This window comes from Dromaius novaehollandiae, unplaced genomic scaffold (assembly GCF_036370855.1).
Source record: "Dromaius novaehollandiae isolate bDroNov1 unplaced genomic scaffold, bDroNov1.hap1 HAP1_SCAFFOLD_92, whole genome shotgun sequence".
In the NCBI taxonomy this organism is placed as follows: Eukaryota; Metazoa; Chordata; class Aves; order Casuariiformes; family Dromaiidae; genus Dromaius; species Dromaius novaehollandiae.
This window is the reverse complement of record NW_026991510.1, coordinates 72,351-79,954: the sequence shown is the minus strand read 5'-3', so window position 1 is coordinate 79,954 and position 7,604 is coordinate 72,351. Positions and strand designations below refer to the sequence as shown.

General features: G+C 55.0%; 1 long non-coding RNA gene across 1 annotated transcript; it reads right to left on the bottom strand.

Annotated features, from left to right (window-relative positions):
* Positions 1-4,959: 4,959 nt before the first annotated feature.
* On the bottom strand, positions 4,960-7,401 carry LOC135327125 (uncharacterized). The gene is made up of 4 exons (XR_010387180.1): positions 7,354-7,401; positions 5,789-5,916; positions 5,209-5,375; positions 4,960-5,074 (listed from the first exon to the last, which is right to left on the bottom strand). It is a non-coding gene; the product is annotated as an uncharacterized LOC135327125 (long non-coding RNA).
* Between the last annotated feature and the right edge of the window lie 203 nt (positions 7,402-7,604).

Sequence of the window (7,604 nt, the reverse complement as noted above, 5' to 3'; positions counted from 1 at the left end):
ACGGCGAGGGAGCAAAAGAGAAGGGGGGAGAACCGGAGAGAGGAACGGGGACGGGAAGAGAGGGACAGGGAGCCAGTCGGAGCGATGGGAAGAGGACGAGAACGACGAAGAGGTGGCCAGAAAGGTGGAGAGAGAAAAAGAGGGAGGGCAATTCAGACAGAGAGATGGGACAAAACAGGGGAAAAGAGGGATAGGGAGGCAAATGGATGAGAAGCCGAGCAGAGGGATGGAAATAGAGAGAGACGGCTGGAGGGGTGGACAGAGGGCTGGGAAGGCAAAGAGAAGTACAGGCAGAAAGGCAGACGAGAGCGGCAGACGGATGGGGAGCCGCACGGAAGGACAGCGGGCAGGTACTGGGATAGGGAGAGGAAGAGGACGATGAAGAGCTGGATAGAGCGATAAAGAGCCAGTTAGAGGGACGCAGTTATTGTCACAGAGATGGAAAGAGTACAAGAGGGATGGGGGAGCTGGGCAGAGGAACGAGTAGCTAAACAAAGGGATGGGGCACCGCACAGAGCCACGGGGAAAGAAAGAGAAGGATGGAGCGCTGGACAGAGGGGCAGGGAACGGAACCGGATGGATCCCGACAGCCCGGAACAGCCCTCGCCATGCTCTGACTCCACCCCACCGGCCGAGCCCGCAGCACTCTCTGCGCACCGCTGCGCCCAAAGTCCGCTCGTGGGCCTGCTCACCTGTTTCCCTACGGCTCCGGGGTGTCTGTAGGAGTGAGGGTGCACACACGGGCCCAGGCCGGGGAGGAACCTCGCGTTCAGTCACAGCATTTTACCGTTCCTCGTGCATTAGCCCCTCTCAGATGCTCAACGCCAAATGCCCTCAGCCCGTAACAACTTCAGTACCCGCGGCACCTAGTTTTTCCACGCTCTCAAATCTTCCTTGCTCTTTCCCATCTTGTTTGAAAACCCTCCCAGACCCCTTCTGTACTTACATGCTTCTTCAAAACAGCATCACCGAAGTCAACAAAACGGGCTGAGCTGCATCCCTTCGAGTTGCTGGCCCTCAGAACAGCATCCTGCAAGTGAATCAAGCCACCAAGGTCACTGGGAGATTCTCCTTTTAGAGCTTTCTTCCCCCAAAGCTTTAACGATGGCTCCCTAACCTGGGCAAATGCAGAGCCTCCCTTAAGCACTGCGGCAGTTTTTACTCTGGCGTCCCAAGTTGCTGCTAGGCAGCGAAGCAAGGCAAAGACGGGTGCGGTCACGGCTTACCCATCTAGCCACAAAAATTCTTATTTTAGGCCTCACTGGTCATTCCAGGTAAACAGACCAAAACAGAGCTCCAAACAGACAGGCGAGGCTTCGCACAGACCTCGTGGCCCAGCTAGCAACAGCAAGACTCTGTCTTACCGAAGACTCTGGGCTACCAGTCGCTATTCCCCCCTCCTTTGTCGGTCCACGCATCGTGGCTTATTACCCGCGAGTCCGGTAAGGACGCTGCCGATCTTCCTGTGGCCGAAGCCTCCTTGTCGGGACCGGGCGGAGAACCTTTCCGCTGGCGTTTGAATTCTCCTGGAAGCTGTCGACGCATGATAACTTACAAAGGTCCGAGAGCGGTGGTAGCCTGTAGTTCTTCACGGCAGCACACGGTTGTTCCCCGAGGTCCTGAACACCTACAATTAACACAGTTTATCAAAACAAAAATACTACCGCTACAGGGTGTAAAGGCAAGCTAAAATTTCCGCAGCCAAAGAAAACCCCTTCGCGTCTGACACAACGAGCCACACGCACCAGCACCTATAGCTCGAGGCTAGTGACCCCTCCCGGGCGACGTTCTTCTGGCAGGCTGCGGATCTGAACTCCTCCGTCTCGCCTAAGAGTCTCCGCTGGGACACAGCAACTTTGCCAGCCAGCGCTCGTTGACGGAGGCATAGTAAAATCCATCAGGGAGGGAGCAAAGCAAAAAAAAAAAAAAAAGAAACAAACCGAGAAGAAAAAGAAAAAAAGAAAAAGATCAAAGCTCTGCAGAAAATCATAAGAATCCAAAGTTGTTTATAAGCACAAAAGCGGATCCAATATACACACTCAAGCAAGGTAAATGAGAATACGCAAGCCACAAGTACCGCTTCCCCCAACCCCTGTTCTGGGAGCTATGAAGACAGTCGGGCTTGCCGCGAAAGGGAAGTCAGACTAAGTAGCCGCTAGAGATCAACCTCTCGGAAACCTCCTGCGTCCATGTTTTTGGCGCAACCGTGCTCTGCCCCTCAGTCAATTCAGACGCGCACAAGAAGAGCCACTGCTTGTAACTCTTGCACAGCAACCGCCCCCCTGCCCCCGCTCATTAAGATCAGCACCCACTGCGCCACTTGGATAGATGATACTCCGCTGTCTCTTCATTTCCCTGACGTGACTACTTTAGAGGGAATTGAACAGACTGGATGGCCCCTGCGCGATCAAAGCTAAAAGTCTCAAAGACGGTTACAGCCCAGATCGCTGCTAAACAGTCTTTCTCACAGCCAGAGACTTTTTGTTCCAGCCCCAAAGGGGACGTAAAGGTGAGGCGACTGGCACCCGCTTTCCTTTACCGCCATTTTCTAGCGGTGCTGCTCCCACGCAGTCAGCAGATGTGGAAAGCATTACCGAAAAAGGCTTTCCTTGTCCTGGGAATTTGAGGGCAGGAGGTTTTATAGCCACTTCTCCCAGTTCAGTGAAAGCAGCGTCACGTTCCTCGTCCCAGCTCCCTTCCCGACTCCCTCCCAGTACTTTCCACCGCGGTCTGCTGACACCGGCAAAGCCACCTTAATGCTGCTGGAGGAAACTAAATCCTCCTACAATTGCTCTAAGCGGGAACCGGTGAGAAGGAGCCTTAATTCCACGAGGCTTCAACCTATCTACTGTCTTCCCGTCTCCCCAAATACCATTGCCAGGTAACTAACCTGGGGCTCGCACTCATCGAGCCTTCCTGAAATCGATCTCTCAGTTTTACACTTCAGACCCTTCTCTCGCTCCCTTCCTCTTCAGTAGCTCTGGTCACTTGACCACCACACCCCCAAGACAATAATTTGCTGTCTCGCAGCTCATCAAGTATGACGCTTCACAGGCACGTAAAGTCACACGCACGGAGACAAATGTACGCAGAGCACTTCTCGTAATGCATACAGACCTTCCGTTATACGCTGGCGATCTATTATTCGGATCGCTATTAACGGCGCTCCTTCCTCGCCAGGAGGAATGGGCTTTCCCTTTTTCTGGCAGAGGGAGACAGCTTTCACTTGGCTCCCTTGGATTCTATTACTTCAGCTTGCTCACGTTTTTTACTCTCTTCAACTTCAGCCGTGGCAATTAATCTAAGAGAGCATTCGTTCTGTCTTTCCCTTTCCATGTACGCGCGTGCAGTAACAACGCAAAATAGAAACAACCAAAGCAAAACTAAGGCAGATACAGTTAGCGATAGCCACGGGGTAGGAACGGTTTACTCAGTCCTCAGTGCTGCTTCTGGGAGGCCAAAATAACTAACGGTCATTATCGACGCTTGCCTTAAGTCACCCGTGCCAGAACACCTCCTGCTGCAGCCGCTTCTGGCGACATCGAGGGTCCGCCGCATTTTTGCTTCCTTGCTTCATCCCGTCCCTTAGGTATTAACCACAAAAAACTGCTTTCTCTTGGTCAGCATTTGCTATCGTTGGTCCCATCTCTGTAACAAAGAGAGAAACTCCCATTTTACTTTCAAGGAAACACTTAGATGTTCTTTTTCTCTTTACCGTGCTCTTTTCCTCCCCCCGCCCCCCCCCCCCTTTTTTTTCCTTCTTCTTCTTTTCCTTAAGGGAAAGGTCTTAATACGGCACTTTGCACCATACGTTGCAGGGTAAACGGTCTGGAAACGTTACACACAGCAATTAGGGCTAGGTTATTAGGCAGGTGGGCACGTCGCCTAATATCTACCTAATGCCATCTTCCACAAAACCTTATTTTTATTCTGCTTCAGTGTTATTGTTACTGTTCGCAAACCCTCGTATGCATGCGCTTAACCGACAATTCTCTCGGTCTTTAACTACGTGGAGGAACGACAGCCCTCGATTTGCCTGTCTCTGTTTCAAACCTATTACCTTTTTGAGACTGCTCCTAGCTTCCTCTTACTCTTGGATGCTGGCCTCACAGGCGACGACCAAAACGAACAACTGGATCGCTAGGTCTAGCCCCCTCTCTCCAAGATGTGCCCCTTCGGGGCTTACGTTTCTCGGTCTCTTCAACTTCAGCCGTGGCAATTAATCTAAAAAAGTAAGTATGACATCTATTCCTTTCCGTAGCTGCGTGTACGATAACAAAACAAAAGAGAAACAGCCAAAGCAAAGCTAAGGCAGATACAGGGAACAGCAGCCACAGGGTAGGAACGGGTTACTCAGTCCTCAGCGCTGCCTCGGGGAGGCCGAAATAACTGCTAACAGTCATTAGCAATACTTACCTACCACACAGAGGGCTCGGGGGCAACCCAGAATGTGAACTGAGGGGTCCTGAGGGCATCAGAGGGCAAGTGCAGGGCTCTGGGGCAGACCAAAATACAGAGGAAGGGCCTTGGCGCACACCAGAGGGGTCACCAGGCACGCCGCAGGGCTCAACACGGCTGACAGGATGGCGCCTGCAGGCTGCCCCAGGCACACGAGCGACACTGCGGAATGCCAAAAGCAAATCCGGGAGCGGTTCGGGGACCTCACGCAGCCCTGGAGGGGCTCTGGCTGCCCTCGCGATGAGGGGAAACACCCCCAAGAGCCCCGAGGGTCCAGGCAACACAAGGGAAATTCCCCGCAGCTCTGGGAACAGCACCGGGCTCCCTGGCAAGCGCAGGCACTCCCAAGTACATGGGACTCGGGGACCAGCTCCCAGCCCCGGACACAATGCGTAACCTCCTGCCCCGGACATCGTGTTCAGGCAAACCGCCCTGGAGCTCAGCACCAGCGTGCCTCCCCTTACCTGCGATATCCAAAGAGTCACCGCCGCACCAGTGTCTGTCCGTCCGTCCGTCGGGGAAGGGTCAGCTCCTGCCCCTGCCCTCGACGTGGCAGATGTCCAAGTAGCCTCCCCCCAGTGCTTTTTCCTTCAGGGCTAGGATTCAGCTCGGAGAGCTGAGAGGAAAATGCCTGATCCCGCCTGCCTGCACTTCTGCCCTAACCCAGGCCAGAGCCCCTCAGGTTACTTAGTCCTCAGCGCTGCCTCGGGGAGGCCGAAATAACTGCTAACAGTCATTAGCGATACTTACCTTAGTTACCCGTGCCAGAACGCCTCCTCCTGTAGCAGTTCCTGGTGATATCGAGGGGCCGCTGCATTCTGGCTTCCTTGTTTCATCCCGTCCCTTCGGTATTAACCACAAGCAAACGCTTGTCCGTCTCTTCTCTTCGTCAGCATTTGCTGTCCTTGGTTCCATCTCTGTAAGGAAGCGATAAAACTAGCGTTTTACTTCCAGTGAAACGCTTAGGTTTATGCATGATCTTTTTCTCTTTACCCTGTTTTCTTTTTTCCCCTTTTTTTTCTTTTCTTTCTTCTTCTTTTCCTTAAGGGAAAGGTCTTAATACGGCACTTTGCACCATACGTTGCAGGGTAAACAGTCTGGAAACGTTACACACAGCAAATAGGGCTAGGTTATTAGGCAGGCGGGCACGTCGCCTAATACCTACCTAACGCCATCTTCCCACGAAACCTTATTTTTATTCCGCTTCAGTGTTATTGTTACTGTTCGCAAACCCTCGTATGCATGCGCTTAACCGACAACTCTCTCCGTCTTTAACTATGTGGAAGAAAGATAGCCCTCGATTTGCCTGTCTCTGTTTCAAACCTATTACCTTTTTGAGACTGCTCCTAGCTTCCTCTTACTCTTGGATGCTGGCCTCACAGGCAACGACCAAAATGAACCACCGGATCCCCAGGTCTTGCTGCTTCTCTTTGAGATGTCCCCCTTCGGTGGGCTACCCTGCCAAACAAACCAAAAAGACTGCCGAGGCCGCGAGGGTACCAGATTTTCAGACCGCTTCTCCGAGGCTTTCGGGGTGACTGACGTCACCGCTTCGCTTCACGTTACTCACAGCTACCTTCATCTATTACTTAGGGCTAAACCTGTTTCTGTTTGCAGAGGGGCTTGTTGCTTGTTTAAACTCACCATATAGTCCATAACCTGCTCTGCATGCTCCCTAGTCCCTTCTGCTTTTGCAACACTTGTGCTAATTCAAGGCGGTAATTAAGAGTCCCCATTGTCCCATAGGCTGGAGCGAGACATTGCTGCTGCTCTGAGGAGGTGCCTAAAAGCCACGCTGTTTTCGCTAGCATCACTGGGGCTTCCCAGAGCCCATCGGTGTTCTCTTTGGCTTTTCCCGAGCCTTTTAGGTTTTTTAGGCTATTCCTTAGCCCGCCATTTTAGGGCAATGTTCTCCTTAAGCACTGCGCACAGCACGATTATCCCAGATCAGCCACATCGTGCACACACAGAGGCTTCTGAGAGGCGGCTCAGAAGAAAAGAGAGAAAAATCTCTTTGTCATCCATGCATCCACCCGTCAACACTCTTCACCAGGAAGTGCTGTAAGTTCCTGTTTCTCTAAAGCGGGACTGAGTCGAGGCGGAGATGCAGATCACACCCCATCTTTGTTAGAACACCTCACTGCTGCAGGGACTGGGTCTGGCAGCAGTTTGAGGAATGTTTGGGGCCTTGGACAGAGTGCAGGGGAAGGTCTGGAGTCAGTGACAACATTGCGGCAGGGCTCGGAGGCGTTTTGGGGCCTGTGGGGGCGTTGGGGCAGGATTTGTGGGTGGTTTAATGGCTTTGAGGGGGCTGGTTGCAGGAAGGGTGGGACTCTGCGGGGCCCTCAGGGCGGGGGTGCCATCCCAGATGCGTAGTGAGCACATAGGGGTGCCCTACGTGGCTCTCAGCTCGGCAGCAGGAGCCACCGGTCTCCCACCCCACCAGACAGGGGAGCGGGGCGGGGGGTGGGGGGAGAGGAGGTGGAGGGATCTATGAGCTCGCAGAGAATGCCAGAGGAGGCAGCAGGGAACTCACCAAGGACCCCGCATCCCAGACGAGAGGAGGCATCAGGCTGCCGTGCCGCTGCTAGAGACATCCAGACCCCCGCGCAGACACCCCCACACACACTCCTCCAGGCTGCGTCCGCAGGGGCGAGCGCACGGACCGGCCCGCGCTGGGAAGGAACCGGGGCCCTACAGGCGACACACGCAAAAGGGAGAGTCAGAGCCGCGCTCCGGCAGACCCGGCGCCGCGCAGACCTGGCGCGGCGCGGCGCGGCGCCGGGCCCGACTCCCCCCCCCTGCCCCGCCCCGCCGCCTCCACGCAGCGACGGCCCCGGCTGGCAGGACACAGCCCGACACCCATGGCCACCCAAAGGCACACGCTCGCCTCACCTCGCCTCACCGCGGCCCCCACATGCTCGACTCCAGGCCGCCTCTGCCCTCGCCCGCTGCCATCCAGCGAAAACACCCGCCCTGCTCGCCGCCATCTTGCCCGCCACCGCACCACGCGTGCGCCGGCCGCCCAGGGCTCGCGCCGCCGCACCGCGCGTGCGCCGCCCAGGACCGCGCGGGAGGGGCGGGGGAGCGCAGCGCGAGGCAGGCGAGATGCAATGGCCCCACCCTCGCGTGGTCGCAGCGCGGCG